Genomic DNA, 16,440 nt, shown 5'->3' with positions numbered 1-16,440 from the left:
TGGACACTCCCAGGGATGGGGCAGCCACAGCTTCTCTGGGCAACCTGTGCCAGGGCCTCCCCATCCTCACACTCTTTCATTACCAATGTAATGAAAATTATAGATTAACCTTTTCAGTGTGCACTGAGACACACCAGCTCCTCATTCATTCCCAGTGACGTGCTCACTGTTCCCTGAACCATGAAAACCTGCGGCTCGGGCATTTACCTGTGAAAGCCACACACTTCTTTTCCCCGTCTAATTCAAATTTCCCTGTCTGATACCAGTTAAGGGTGGTGTTCAGGTGATGCCCGTTGTTCCAGCTGAGGACTCTGTGCACTGTCAGCTCGTGCTGCCAGAAATCATTATCCCTTCCTTGCTTTGGTCTCCAGTAGCAACACAGATTTCTCCCCGTCTCTGGTGTTCTGACAGAAGCCCTGAAAAGTTATATATAGTTTTTTGATGAAAATCCTAGAAGTAAACAAATTCTTACAGTTATGGAAATAGCAGGGATTTTGAAGCCTTTGAAGATTAGCATGCTTTTCAGGAGGGTGATGGAAGAAATCACTGAGTTTTGCCTTAAATGCCTGCAGCCCCCCTGGTGTTCAGGGACAGCAGACACTACGAGCACCATTTGAAATAATCGATGACTCAGCAGCTTGCTCTGCCTCTCCCAGGGTGATGGGCTCACGAGCCATTGATCTCTCATCCAATATGCAATTATACATCTCCCTCTTCCACTCTTTCCCCGGGGTTGTGCCCGTGATTAGTACGGATTGATTCCACACCAGTGGGGAGCTGGGTGTGTTTTCATGTTTGGGGGGGATGCACAGAATTTACTCCACAGAGCCTGGGTGTCAGCCACTAAAGGGAAGCACATTTCATGGGAAATGGAAGTGGAGGGTCAAAGGGAACAAACTGAGGCTTTCCTTCATTCTGCTTCGTTCTCATACAGCACAGCATCACTACGACCTCCAGGGAAAGGACAAAAATGCTCACAGAATTTAGCTGGCATCCAGAAGAGGAATTAGTGTGTTGGAAAAACCGTGTCTTTTAAATTGTTCTAATTTCCAAATTCACATTCTGAGCTAGTTTTCCATGCTGGTATTATCATGAAATTGGGAGGCTGTTATTGGAATTCCACCCTCTGATACAGCCATTCCATTTTGGTGCTGTGCACTCCATGTGACCTTTTTAATATTCTGTTGCTTGACTGCTGCCTATTCTTACTCTTTTTGCTATTTACAGTTTTTCAGCCCCATAGGGAAAGAATAACTGCACTGACTATTAATGACAATATAGACTGCTAGAATGAGCAAAATTGTTCCTAAAACAGCTACAGCCAGTGCATTTATGAAGTTTAGGATGTAGAGCAGACTCATCACAATGGTAGTCCTCAGCTCTATTCCCACTGAAGTTTCTGAGTGTTTTGCCATCATCTCGTTCATTTGCAGAGAGCAGGAACAGCACCAAAGAGCTGTTCCAACAACATTTACAAGATCATGTAAAATTGTAAAGAAAATGAGAATTACAAATACAGGCTTAGTGGGGTTTTCCTCCTCAAGTTCATCACAAGTAATAAGAAATGAAGCCTTAAAAATGTGAAGCTAAGAAAGAACAGGAATATGCATTAAAAAAAAATCAGGATCAGGAAATTCAGATTAAATTTATATGCCCGGACAGCAAAATTGAGATCAGAAAGGTACACTCAGATTTTCAGCACAACTATTTTATGGCATGAGAGCAGTATCAAATAGGAGGGAAAACTGGCAGAAACCTTTTGGTCTCTCTGGCCCTCAGTGCCTGGCCCATGTGTCCTGTCCTCTGGTCCCCTCTGAGCAGCCACAGTAAATCTGTGGTACTGAAAGGTTGGGAGTGCCAGGAGACACCTCACCCTGCTCTGGAAGACTGACTCAGGAGATAAGAGATCTGTCCTGCTTTCAAAAGTTTATTTTAAAGAACTGAAAGTTAGCAGAATTTTGAAGATATGTTATTGACAGTGCTGGGTACCTGGCTGAAACCCAAAGAATGGATTTAGAGCAGAGAATTAATAGTATGTATGATAACAGGCCATTGCAAATTTATGAAGTTTATGTTTATGAAGAAGTTCTTTTACACCTGCCTGAGTGATACAGAGCATATATATCCTTCTAGTACTTAGAGGGGACTTATAAAAAATGAGAGTGACTTTTTACATGGATAGATAGTGATAGGACAGGGGGAAATGGCTTCAGATTAAAAGAGAGGAGATTTGGATTAGATATTGGGAAGAAATTCTTCCCTGTGAGGGTGGGGAGACCCTGGCCCAGGTTGCCCAGAGAAGCTGTGGCTGCCCCATCCCTGGAAGTGTCCAAGGCCAGGTTGGACAGGGCTTGGAGCAACCTGGACTAGTGGAAGGTGTCCCTGCCCATGGCAGGGGGTGGGACTGACTTGGTCTTTAAGGTCCCTTCCAACCCAAACCATTCTGTGATTCCATGATACTTGCACACTTAAAGAAGCAGAAAAGGAATATGAGCTTAATGTACAGTAGGATTCTTTTTATTTTTCTCTCTGTTGCATTACTGACTTTAAGATGTGAAGGGTAGCACTCCTGGGCTGTAGAGTGTTTTTCATTTGCTTGTTCAGCATCTGGCACAGGACAGAAGCTGTAACACTCATAGTTTTAAAGAATCATAGAATCAGTAAGGTTGGAAAATACTTCCAAGATCATCAAGCCTTCAACCAAATCCCACCATGGCCACAAAGCACCATGTCTGCTCTTTTTTTGAACACTTCCTGGGATGGTGACTCCCCCATTGCACTGGCCAGCCTGTTCCAATGCTTAAACACTCTTTCAGTGAAAATTCTTTTTCCTAATATCCAGCCTGAACCTCCCCTGGTGCATCTGGAGGCTGTTTCCTCTCATTCTACTGCTTTTTACCTGGGAGAACAGACTGATAACCCCTCTTGCTCCCCCCTCCTGTCAGGGAGTTGCAGAGAGTGAGAAGGTCCCCTGTAAGCCTCCTTTTCTCCAGGCTGAGCCCCCCCAGCTCCCTCAGCCACTGCTTATATTTGTGCTCCAAACCAAAACATCTCCAAAGTAACAGAGGAGAGACGTGAGCTTTGGCTGAAGGGAGAAAATGCCCCTTCACTATGAGCTGCCTGAACCAGGTTTAGTCTCTCATTTCTCCACGTGTGGATGCAGACTTCTGCACCTTCTCAGGTCTGTGCTTGGGGGAGAAGGTTATATTGGCTCAACCACAGGCTTTGTGTCCTCGTGAAGGTCGTGTGTGAGCCCCCAGGATCATAGGCTGGGATTAAGAGTACGGTCTCCCACCGCTTAATTCTTTTGGTGCGTTGTCTGTCGTGAAGAAAATTACTACACAGCACAAAGATGGGAGAGGAGAGACCCACGCTGATGATTGACTTTGCAATATCATACACAGAGGGCATGGGAAGCAGTGCCCAAAGAGGGGCTCTGAGCTGGTACGGGGAAATCTGCAATCAGAACGACAGGGATTATATCCTTCTGTATTTCTAATCATACCCTTGTCTGATCTAATCTAAAGCCTGAAGGCTTCTTGCTGGGTGAAAATTGCATGTGGAAATAGAATCTAGATAAGATGCTTGTCATCTTAATATCAAAGCACCCGAGTCCAGGATGAAAATGGCAGGGTTTTTTTTAGGAAAAGAAAGACTTTTCCTTCTGTGGGGCTCTGTGAAGAGTGTGATTCAAATTGTCCCCAGCTGTTGGACTGAAGAAAGTCAGAAGGTCAGTTGGGTTTCAGAAACACGGTCATGGCGTGGTGGAACTAAATTAACTATGAGAAATTCATTATCTCATGGTTCTATATGTGTTTTTAGCAACTTCTTACCATCTTCATCTCACCACATAAAATACCTGCAAACATACCTCCATCACTGATTCTGCGTTTATCTGGATTTTATGGAAACAGTTGGCATTAACTGGTTCCTGCCACTCCTGTCACACCTCTTGGCTTTCTGCAAAAGCTGCTTAAAAATCGGCACCAGGCTGAAAGTGCCTCGCACAGAGATTTTTCATTTAGAAATAATGGCTTTTAGATTTGCTTTCCCCAAATTATTTAACACCATGGCTCAGAGTATTCCAAACAACTCACAGACCCCCTCGTGGCACAGGTGAAAGAGCAGCATATTGCCCCAGGCACGATGTTTAGACCACACACCTCTCTGGGTGGTGTTTGGGTTCAAGGCAAAAATAAATGCATTTAGTAGCAGTTGTGTTGGGGTTGTCTTTGAGGATCGCTGGCAAGAGAAAAAGGATGATAGGCAGGTGCCACAATTGACTGATAAGTGGAGGAGAGCAGTGCAGGAGCCTGGTTTGGGCCAGAGCTACTGCATGAGCAAAGGCAGATGTCTATAAATAAAGTACATCAGATGCAGAAGCTGATAAGGAGAGAGGAGAGCGTGAAAAGTGTGCTCTGTGAGCCAAATGAAAACATATGGCTTAAGCTTGGGTTGTGTGTACTGCAATTAACACTGTAAAGGTTATCTGAATATTTCCCCCCATAGCAAGAACCAGAAATATTCCTTTTATCTCAGAATTAACAGAAACAAGAAAAATACAGACTCTCCAGGAGTCTGTTTGCAGCCCAGTCCCCAGGGAGAGGAAGGGAGAGGGTGAGACACCCCTGACATTCAGCAGAGGAATCCCAGTTATGCCTCCTCTTTGCCAAGTCCAAATCTGTCTCTTGTGAGAATGTTGCTGGATTGGTAACGTTCAGCATCAAGGAATTTGTGCACAGCAAGGCACTGGCTCCCAACTGGAGGTGGCTGAGGGCTGATTTCAGGGGCTAAAGGGAAATGAAGAACCTTTCTCTTCTCCACCAGCCCTGCTGCACAAGGAGGACCCTTTAAAGCTATTTCTGCTTCACATTTGCCCTAATCAAAGAAAAGGGACTCGTGTCCTTGTTAGCCCTTGGAAGGACTCTCTGATGCAGGTACAGGAATTCTCAAAGTAGTAGGGGTGGGTTAGTGGTTCCTCTTGCAAGGAACTGTCTGTGTTAGAATTTTTCTGGGCAATTTTGGCCCCTCAGCCATGAGATACCATAGTACACAAATGAGGATGATGCAGTGGCTGCTAATGAGAGCAGGTTGAGGTACAGAGTATATTCCACCTGATTTATAGCTCCTCTAGCATCAGAACCACCTGGGTAGTAGACAAACCCAAAGAAGTTTTCCTACCTGTCCTAAGGCAACTCCAAAGCCTGTCCAGCCCCTGGTGGGGACTTCTGTGTGTCAGTGATTAACTCCTGGCTTTGTGTTCTCTGTGGCACCTTGCAGGGTCCAGAGCTGGCACAGTTGGTCTGGGGCACCTTCTTTTGATGGGATGGGCCACTGTGGTTCTGAGAAACACAGGAATTGAGATGTATTCTGTGACACTACAGATTAATTTATCAGTGCAAGAACTGAGGAAACTGAGAGTAATGTTCTTTGAAGCATCTCTAACTCAGGTCTGCTGATGAGGGAGGCATTAAAGCCAACGCTGTATTGCAAAACCACCAACAGTGTGATATCTCAGCTGCTCCTGCATACCCTTGTATTTGCTCTTCAGCACTATGATTTTACAGTAAATAAGTGAGACAGGAATCACAAAAGAGCTCAAATATTGCTCCTGGATGATGTTCTGTAGAGTGTTCACTAGCAGCCTGCCTCCTGGTAGCCTTCTGGTTTTGGGTTTCTCATAGCTAATAAATAGATTTAAACCCAAGCAAAGGGCAAATTGCACAATTTTCTGATATTTCTTCCCACATAAGCAACTGCTGGAAAATCCTGGCTTGACAAAGAACTGTCCAAATCCCACTGCCCTCCTATTCCTCTGAGACAAATCGAGTGCTTAGAGCAAGCTAATATCCCTTTGGGATCTGGATTATTTGGTCTCTGCTCATTGCACAGTTCTTAATGCCCCAGTTCCTCAAGTATTCCTGGGAGCTCTGAAAGCCAGTGGGGGCTGGACCTGTCCCCAGCTCCAGACAGCTCAGTGAGGAGGCCCTGGCACAGGTTGCCCAGAGAAGCTGTGGCTGCCCCATCCCTGGAAGTGTCCCAGGCCAGGTTGGACAGGGCTTGGAGCAACCTGGGCTAGTGGAAGGTGTCCCTGCCCATGGCAGGGGGGGCAATGAGATGGGCTTTAATGTCCCTTCCCACCCAAACCAGTGTGTAATTCCACAATTCTGTGACATCCACCCTTCAGCTGCTGAGGATCAGCTGCACCTCGATGTGAGGGAGGAACTGTCCCCTCTGTCTGAGGCTGGATAGTTTCTCTGTTTGATCCCTAAACATGCCTTTCATGCATCCCCTGCTCACAGGGGAGGATCAATAAACGCTACAGTTCTTTCTAGTATTTTTTTGGGTTGCCAAGGAGACAGTTGTCTGTTTACACTTTACAATCCCAGCATTTTGGCCTGATTCCTCCAAGAAATAGTCTGGGGTGGGTTTCTTTTTCCTCTCAACCTTGTAATTCCTCAGCACCCCATCTCCCTACCTGTGCCTTCCCCTGTCATTTCTCTCAGCACTTGGAGAGCCCTGATCAGGAGAGGGGAATGTCCTGGGATGGAGAGGGCAGTGATCTGGTCAGGATCTGCTCCTGGGATAGAAGAACCATTTGTCACAGACCTGGGTCTCCACACCCACACTCCAAAGGATTTTTCCCCAAAACTTAGGGACCAGGCAAAATGTTTCAAAGTAGCTACAGGATAACATGTAAAGACACACTGTCACACAACACACGACTATGTTACATGTTCCTGCTGTGCCTTAGTGTGGATAAAGACCGAAAATCAGCCAGTATCTCTTTCCTTTTTGGCTTCCCAAACCTTCCCCAGCCTTCCCAAACCTTCCCTTTCCCTGCTGGCTCTGGTCCAGGGCCATCCTTATCCCCCACAGCTCTCCAGACACAGATAGAACAGCTGCCCAGTCTGGAGTGTGTGCAGTCTGAGTAACGTGAGAGCCACAAATCCTCAGGAGACTGATACTCAGCGAGGAGAAAGCAGATGCTTGTGCAGAGCTGGAGAAAGGCAGCAGATCCGCATCGCTAGACGAGGGTGGGTGCATGTTTTTGTGTGTCAGATCAAAGTGGGAGACAGTCAGAAGCTGAACCTGGGAAAAGGAGGCTGCTGTTCTGGAATATTATGGGTTGTGAAGGCAGGGATGGCAACAGAGCACAGGGTTCAGACAGAGGGATCAAGACAATACTGAAAGCATCACTGCCTCTGGAATACGTTCTAGGCTGAGAACACATGTTGCTAGGAAACTTTTATATTAAAAGACATTCATCTTTAAGCCCTGAGAAATAGTAATAGCTTCTCCTCTGTGCTAGGGAAGCTCTTTTAATGTCAGTCCTGACGTTACTGAGACAAGTAATATGTGAGAGCGAGAAAAATACCTTGAATTATCTTGGGCCAAGATTAAAATCTAACATGATTTTTAGAGAGCTTGCAGTGTTTAAATGAGCTTTAGTCACTCCGGTCTGATCAGTAGGACACTGATAAAACATAGAACCATAGAGCCATAGAATCTCCTGAGCTGGAAGGGACCCACAGGGATCATCCAGTCCAACCCTTGGCCCTGCACAGGACACCCCAACAATCCCACCCTGTCCCTAAGAGCATTGTCCTGAAATCTGTCAGACTTGAGGCCATGACTACTGCCCTAGGGAGCCTGTTCCACTCTCTGGGAGAAGAACCTTTTCCTAATATCGAGTTTAAACCTCCCCTGACACAGCTCCATGCCACAATGGCCATGTTTTGTTCGATAAGATGTTATATGTAATAAGAATTACAATGTGTCTGCAAAAAGTTTTAGTTGTTCCAATGCAGAAGATAACTTTGACTTGTGGCAAGATTCAACCAGTGTCTGAGGAGGAGGACAGGGAATCCAATTCCTTCAAGTTATCACATTGCCACCCAAGGGTTTTCTGCCTTTCAGTGTTCCCATTTCATACAAGTTCTGTACACAAATCTCAATAGGTCACAGACACTCCTTTGAAAATCATCAAATATCTCTTCTAACATCTTCCCAACATATTTGCTGATGGCAAAGACCTCCTTCCTGAGCAGAGAAATCTGGAGAAAAGAGTGGAGCTACTTAAGGGCTTCCCTGATCAAATGAGACACGGAAATCTGGTTGTAGTAGTTCCTAATCCTAACACTGTAAGATGATATTACGTATTTTTCTTGTGTGCATTTTGTTCACTCTTTTTCCTTTGTTGGAGGTCGTTTTTCCTTCCTTCCCTCCCTGGCTCGAGGTACTGCCATCCTAACAGTCCCAGACTGATCTGATTATCAGCCCTGAGATGCCTGATGGTTGGAGTGGCAGCTTCAGCACCTCGCTCTCGCTGCTGCCACACTCTCCATCGTGCCAGTTCAGTCAGGGAATTGTGCAGTAGTTGCTGCTTTTATTCTGCTAGTGTGGTCTCTCCTTCTATGCCCTGGGCACAACTGACTTATTTCCCATGCTAAATTCAGAATTTAAAATATGTTATATGACATATAATGGTCCCCTTCAAAATAAACAAAGGGCAAAAGACCCCCCCAAACACTACTGGTAGGAGTTTTCTGAATAACTGTAATGGAGTTCAGTTGTTGCAATCACTATGGGACATGTCCCAGGGTGTTGGGACCTTTCCCATAGTGTGTTCAGCCTCTATCTCTACTCTAGGGGTGCACTGCAATTCTGAATTATTCACTGAGAGGGGAAAACACCCTGCTGGAGTTGAGATTAAACATGTTAAGTGAACCTAAAAGTGACATCTTTAGAGTTCTGTGCAATGAAGATTGTTGGGGTTTTTTTCTGGGTGAAAATGATGGCCTTTATCACATCAGCTGACATAGCTGGAAAAAGCAGACATGTTTTTAGACTTTACCTAATCATAAATAAAGACCTGGCTGGTGAAAATAGAGTGGAAATGGCAACCTGAACCTGTGGGATGGGGCGGGACTTCTGAAGGTGATCCTGGGGATCAAGACTGTCAGCACTTGCAGTACACTGCTGTCTTTGTGAGTTTCTCTTGCCTGTCATATACTTCTCCTAGTGTTTCCAAAAAGGGATATGGGTTAATTTAACCTCTGGAAACACACCAGAGCAGGAACCATCATTGGGTTTGGTGCTGGATTGCCCACATGTGTCCTGCCCAGAACAGAAGTGAGCAACAGCAGAGGTTTGTGGACCAGATGTGTATGTCCGTAGGGGCCCTGATTCTGCAGGGGGTTATGCAGGAGTGTGGAACTTGCACAACCCACCTCATAAAAAAAAAAAATCTGCAAAGAGATTGCAAAATTGTATCCCACTGTGCTGGCATTGATAGTCAGTTTGAATTTCCTGGTCTATTTGTATGAAATCCAATGTAGCAGCATTTCAGGAAAAACATTTGCTGCATGTTTGCCAAAAGTACCTGTAACATGGAGGTGTTCTTTGTACCTGGTTCCAAAGTGAGAAGATCATTAAAATATTGGCAGTAGAGATAAGTAGCCAAATATGCACTCTATCCACAAGGAATTGTTCAAATTTTTCCATTCATATATTTATTTAAAATATTTATCTAATGATATGTCCCTTCAAGGACATGATGCATCTGCAGCTCAAAGTACAGACACACATGGAGTTGGACTCAATGATCCTTATGGGTCCCTTCCAGCTCAGGATATTCTGTGATTTCATGGTAACCAGTGGGATGGATGAGTAGATCTGTACTGCAGGATCACAGGTTGAATACTATGTGGATAATAACTGTATTGCAAAGAATCTTTCTCTCAATGCCCTACTCCTCTGCCACCTGTAAGTAGGAGAACATAAGTAGATACATAATTAATTATGGCAGGATGAAGGGAGATCAGTAACCTTTGAAACCATTCTAATGCTCACACATTATAGCAACACCTTCTCTCATGTGCCACTTGGTGGAGCTTAGTGATTTTGGCTATCACATACATTGTTCTGCAAGCTTAGTCTTTGATTACACAATCAGTTGTCACTGGGTTTTGAAAATGGGCCAAATCCCTACCAAGGAAGTAAACCCAAAAGTGTATCATAAGTTCTAAACAAATGAGATGCTGGTGCCCAGCTGGTAATGACTTTGGTAACCATCCCTTCTCTTGAAATCAGTGAAATACCTGGTGTTTTAATTTCAAAGAAGGAGTTAAAATACGAGCTTAGGGTCTTGGAACTTTTGACATATAGGATGGGTAGAGTTATGTCACATTTGGTTCATTTTTCAGATTTAGAATAGTTTTATTTTCCCTGACAGAATTTTGGGAATGTGCAGATGTATCTGGGTGGGAGACCTCACGTTTGTTTGAAAGCATGTTTTTACTCAACAAAGACAGGGACAATGACCCATAGTCAAACAGGGAAATTATTATGTTGCACACCATTTCTGCCTTCATTTAAATCAATGGCCAGTCAGTTCAACTAAACCAGAACTGGGACCTTGGCTAATTATGTGCTCAGACAAAACACTTGTGCTTAGAGCCTACCTGGAAATTCAGGATATTACAGTGATTTGGCTCTGTTATCATCTAAACTATCTGTTGTTAAATATAAATTAGTTGCTCTACAAATCTTTATGAGTCCTAATTTTGTATGTTTGCCTAATACTTTCCTTATTCTAAATCATCAGATTAATAATACTGTCCAAGGAGTGCTATCTGGTGTTTTGGGGATTCTGAATGTTAACACCTGAACCTGAACTCCAGACCTTGGTTTTTGGTACCCAAAGTGAGATCTGTTGCTTTTACTGTTATAGGTATGTTGTAACTAAGAGGTCTCAAGGGCTCCTCCTAAGCCCTTTCTCATGCAGGATGCCGACTGCCTGAGCAGAGTCTTGAGAGATCAAGGTTCCATGCTGTTGTCAGGGAAGAGCAGGAAAAAGAAGAGAGAATTCAGTCCTGGAATCTATTGCATGCAGTCTGAGGTATCTTCAATGGATTTTCTGGCTTCCTCTTGGGAACTGGAAACAGTAATTGCAGCTTCTTTACACCGTGGTATTGCTCAATATCTCTTTTGTTGTGTTGGACTGACAGATGAGAAGCAATTTTTTGACATAGCAATGTGCTGTATGTATTTATCAAATACTGAGAACTGGGATCAACATTCCTCTGGAGCAGCATTTCACAAAGGGTAAGAGTGAGAACAAAATTCTGTCAGGAGCTCTAAAAGCAATTCAGAATTGGCTGTGACTCTCTGAAACCTGCACCAGTGGCTGGTGTCCACTGTGTCTCCACTAATACCTATTAGAAGGAAAAAAGCCACACATGTAATTCTGCCCAAAAGGATGATGCAGCTTAAAGTGATTTAGTCTGGAGAAAATGAAGCTCAGGGGGGACCTTTTTGCTCTCAGAAACTACATGAAAGGGACGTGTAGCCAGGTAGGGTTTGGTCTCTTCTCCAAAGTAATAAGTGACAGGACAAGAGGAAACAGCCTCAAGTTGCCCAGGAGAGGTTTAGATTGGATATTAGGGAAAATTTCTTCCCCAAAAGAGATGTCCAGCTCTCGCAGGGGCTGCCCAGGGCAGTGGTGGAGTCACCGTCCCGAGAGGGATTTAACAGATGTGTAGATGTGGACTTGAGGACGTGGTTTAGTGGTGAACACAACAGTGCTGGTTTAGTGTTTGAACTCAGTGATCTTAGAGGGCTTTTCCAACCTTAGTGATTCCATGACTTTTGCAGATGTTTTCAGGGGAGCAGGCAGAGAGAAGAGCACGATTATACTGAGCAATTACATACGACTGCACTCGATGACATGAGGCCACCCCTCCTGTACAGCCCACATTCTGTGTCCTGCATTGTTTCAATCGATGGACCTCTTTATCCTGATTATTTTGCCTGTTTTCCAATGATCCCTTAGCATTCCAGAAGGGCAGTCAGGACTGAAAGGCCAGGTGCTGTGCACGTCAATCACCTTGGGACTGCGAAAAGTTCCTTGTCCTTCTTGTGACCCCCAAAATGGGCTCGGAGTTCTGTGTGTCCATGTGGTGACACCCCTCAGGAAGCCAGTGGCAAGTGCTGCTTACCTAAGAGCTCTTCAAAATGAAGTGTCAGTGTGCTGGACAGGAGGGTGGAGGAGGAAGGCTGTTCGGAATTCCTCAGGTCTTTTGTTTGTGTGTGACACAGTCTCTATATAACTTATGTGGTTTACCTTTGTAAATATTGTTTTCGCTTCAGGTGTTTGTGACTTTTGACTGTTCCTCTGAGTGGTGTGCTCAGAGTCACTGGAACTAGTCAGGCAAACAGAAATCTCAAACCCGGTGCTGGTTCTGACTCCTTGATGACAGGAGCCCGGTCACTAAATGCCCATGGCACCAAGGGAGGGGTCGTGCTGAGGTTTTGTGCTCTCACCACTCCTTCAGTTCATAGAAAAGCCAGGATCAAAGAGCTCAGTGTAACGAGGAGCAGCGTTGCGTGGAGACGAGATCAGCAGATGTTCTTATTAAACTTAGAAGAACTTATGCCCCATCTTTTATGTCAGGAGGAATAATGGCACTGTCATCATGTCTTAAATTGGCCTATTTTGCAACACAATGTGTTAGATGGGCTCTTTGATAAAATACAGCTCCATGCTAAAAATAAAAAGTAAAGGCTATTCACTTGCTCAACTTCAACATTACCATTTTGGAGAGTCCTAACCCTGCTAGGAAGTGCTACATTCAACTCCTTGATTTGGTCTATTTTGCTCTGTTCTTTGTTTTGATCTAATCCTTACGTTGCTCTTTCCATCTATTTTGTTTTCATCATAAAGGTACCTCAGGGATCGTAGCAGGAAATGGCACAAAAAGGGGGAGAGGTTTTCAAAAAACCCAACGTGCTGTTTGAACTCTTGCAATCCCCGTGGCCACAGAGGAGCATTGGGAAATTAATTGGGTCATTCATTTGGGTTTATGGCAGGCTCAAAGCCATCATTTCCTGGCAAATAAAAGCAGATAAATAATTCAATACAAACTTTGGAATTATGCAGTTATTTTAAAACAACTATTCATCCTCGGTCAGATTTGGGGTGGGAAAGGTGACAGCCTGCCTGTCTGAAAAATAAACCTCACCTTCATGAAGTGGCATGGAGAGATGATTCTCCATGAAAATTGTATGGAATTGTAAAATAACTGTCATTTTGCTGACTCAGCTGCCCTTCAGGGAGGCCAGAGCACAGATCCCTGAGCACAGCTGCCTCCTGGGCCGGGGACCAGCGAGCACACCTCATAAATCCTTACAGCAATGAAGACACTAATGCCCATTACTTCTGTGCAGCATCATTAAGCTTGTTTATTTAAGGAACCTGAGAGGTAATGTGGTGGCATATTGTTATGCCTATTAAAATCTGTAGGAATTAAAAACACGGAACATTTTTTCAGTCTAAGCTTGCCATGCATGTTATAACAATGTGTTGTACCAGTGTCATACTGGAGGGCAAACAAAGATAAATGGAGCTCAGCCCCTCCTGGAGTGAGTGATGCACACCTTCCCACCCCTCTCTGCCTGGCTCCCTGCACTTGCCAGGCGAGTTTGCCAACAGCATCCATCATTTGGACACACAGAGATGCTTTTTGACACCTTTGAGATAAGTTTGTATTAACTCGGTGACTTAGAATCACAGAATCCGAATTGTTAATGTTGGAAAAGGCCTTTAACATCAAGTCCAAACATTAATTTGAGACCAACTGATACTTAGGAAGAAGTTCTTTACTATGAAGGAGGTGAGGCCCTGGCACGGGTTTCCCAGAGAAGCTGTGGCTGCCCCATCCCTGGAAGTGTCCAAGGCCAGGTTGGACAGGGCTTGGAGCAACCTGGGCTGGTGGAAGGTGTCCCTGTCCATGGCAGGGGGATGGAATGAGATGACCTTGAATCCTTCTAGGAATCTATGATTCTATGTTGCTTGAACTATTGTATCTATATTGTGTCTATAAACTAATAGCTAGAACAGAACACAGATGACCTAGTGAAGAATGTATTGGGAAACTGGGTTTTTAAATGGTTGTTATTGTTCTTTTAAAGAAAACACAATTACTATATAACACTACATTAGGGTCAGTAGCATGTGCAGGTGTAAGAGCACATCCTGGGTGCAACTGAAATTAGCTCTCAATAGGTATTTGCCCTGTTTTCAGTCAAGCTGTAAATTACATAAAAAAGCAAGTTAATAGAAAAGTGGAGGCCAATATAAATGTTTTCACAGTCCCCTGCAAACATTTATTTTAAACAAACAAAAATTTCTCCGTATCTGAGAACCTGAAAGTCAAGCTGGTCGAACCGGACTGAACTTCCTCACTCACAACTAACAAATTTGGGAAGAGAATAATGGCTATTACTCTAAAACTAACACTAGTTATTAACTGGGACAAGCTGTCCTGCTCTGTGTCAATGAGCTGCTGACTGTTCCTGCCATCAGTGAGGGGAGTCACAGACAGACCAGTGTCAATCTGCTTGTCAAGTGGAAATGCCCATCTGTGCTCTGGGACAATGTGTGGCTCACTCAGCCTCCTGTGTGGAGAGGGAATTTCACCCAGGGGATGAGCAGCTTGGCTTTCATACCTGCAAAGAGCAGTTCTCCAAGTCAAAGGCTTGATTAAGGTCACTCTCTGAGGTAGCACCTTCACTACCTATTAGTTGAAATGTGCTATAATTTCCAATGCCATCTGCATACCAGTGAGCTCTCAAGGGTGAAGGTGCTTCCAGCTTGCCCTGGTGATTGTTGATGCTCTAACAATTGGGAAGACTGTAACTGTTTGTCTTTTTCCATGCCCTTTGTCAATAATGCATACTGATGTAGTCTGCTGTGATTGGTGACATGGTGTCCTTATGTCTGTCTGTCTGCTGGCTTGCACAGGGCTGAAACAGCTCAGCAGGAGAGTCAATAACACATTTCTGTTCTGGGTAAAGCAAGGAAGGTAGAGGGACCCTAATAAAATAGCTAATCACAGGATGGGTAAGGTTGGGGGGGACCACAGTGGGTCATCTGGTCCAACCCCCCTGCTCAAGCAGGGTCATCCCAGAGCACACGGCACAGGATTGTGTCCACAGCTGGTTCTGGAGTATCTGCAGTGAGAGAGACTCCACACTCGCCCTGGGCAGCCTGTTCCAGGGCGTGGTCACTGCACGGGAAAGCAGCTTTTACTTATGGAAACAAAAGGAAACATTGTAGGTGTCTGTTCCCGTTGGCCGAGGGGCTTTGTATTGATGGTAGAAACAAGAGAGGTCCAAGCACTCTGTGCTGAGGGTGGGCTGGGTGCTGGTTGAGCTCTCCTCCCCGAGCGGGGGACGCTGGGCTGGCTGTGGGACAGAGGGCAGAGGACACTGCAGAACCAGGGCTGGGCATCTCCCCAGCTCTGTGTCCATTGCTGTCACTGACACCTGGGAAGCCTGGAATGACAGCTCCTGACAGTTCTCTGTCTTCTGGGGAACACCCCACTGCTGGGAAGGGCCATTGCTGCCTGCTGTGGAGTGCTGGATCAGACAATGGACCAGCCCCAGAGCTGCCACCCCACTCTGCATGTGTGACACTGCTGGAGCCTGGTGCTGGTCCCTGGTCCCCCAGTGCCACACACTGCCACGTGCTGTCACACTGCTGCCCAGAGCCACTCAGCTGGGGGTGAGGAGCAAACATAAGGCAGCATGGAGAAGGTTAAACACCAGCAGCGGGGAGAAGCTTTTTCTTTCCATGTCAGTACTAAAGATCCTCCGTGTAACAGATTCAGAGCACTTGATAGTGGATCATGATTAAGTTTGTGACATGCAAATTGTGCTAATTTTTCAGTAGACAAATCAATACGGGAAGAGCTCTGGGCACCATCTGGCACTGGACAGCACAACAAACACTGGAGCAAGCTCAGCTGTGAGAAAACTGGTGTGAGAACAGGTCTTGTTTTGCTTGCAGAGCCCTGGGAATGGGTCAGGGGACATCACTGCAGCCTGGCAGTGCCTGTGTGTCCTCCTGAGGCTGGTTTGGGATACTCTGCTTGCCTGAGAGTGTGCAGATCCCTGCTTTCCACAGAAGGCCTGGCCATGACAGGCAGATGGGGGAATCCAGTCTCTTTTTTTCCCCCATATTTTTCTTGATTGTGGGTTTTGGGGTTGGTATTTGGTCAGCTCTAGTATATTCCCCTTTTCTCCTGTCCACCTGCAGAGTGAAACACTGCCAGCTACTTTTATCCCTCTCTGAATCTTGTCCTTTTTTCTACATATAGTGGGAATATCCCTTGCTGGGAAGAGAGTTCTAGGTCAATTTATGTAATAAGAGGGAAAAGGTGTCAGAGCTCTTCACCTTCCCTGCTTTTCTCCTGATAACTGCAGAGGGCTCTATGTGTGTGGAACCACCATCTGTGGAGAGGAGCAAAGCTGAGCTTACAGGACAAATGTTTGGGAATTCTGGGTTTGTACACATCACACAAATCTGTGTTTTATGCCACAATTGCAAGTCCTAGAAATATCATTGATATATGAACACTTCAAAAAGCAAACCAC

The sequence above is a fragment of the Pseudopipra pipra genome, chromosome 11 (genome assembly GCF_036250125.1).
Source record: "Pseudopipra pipra isolate bDixPip1 chromosome 11, bDixPip1.hap1, whole genome shotgun sequence".
Classification (NCBI taxonomy): domain Eukaryota; kingdom Metazoa; phylum Chordata; class Aves; order Passeriformes; family Pipridae; genus Pseudopipra; species Pseudopipra pipra.
The sequence above is the reverse complement of the archived record's forward strand: the minus strand, read 5'-3'. Positions refer to the sequence as shown.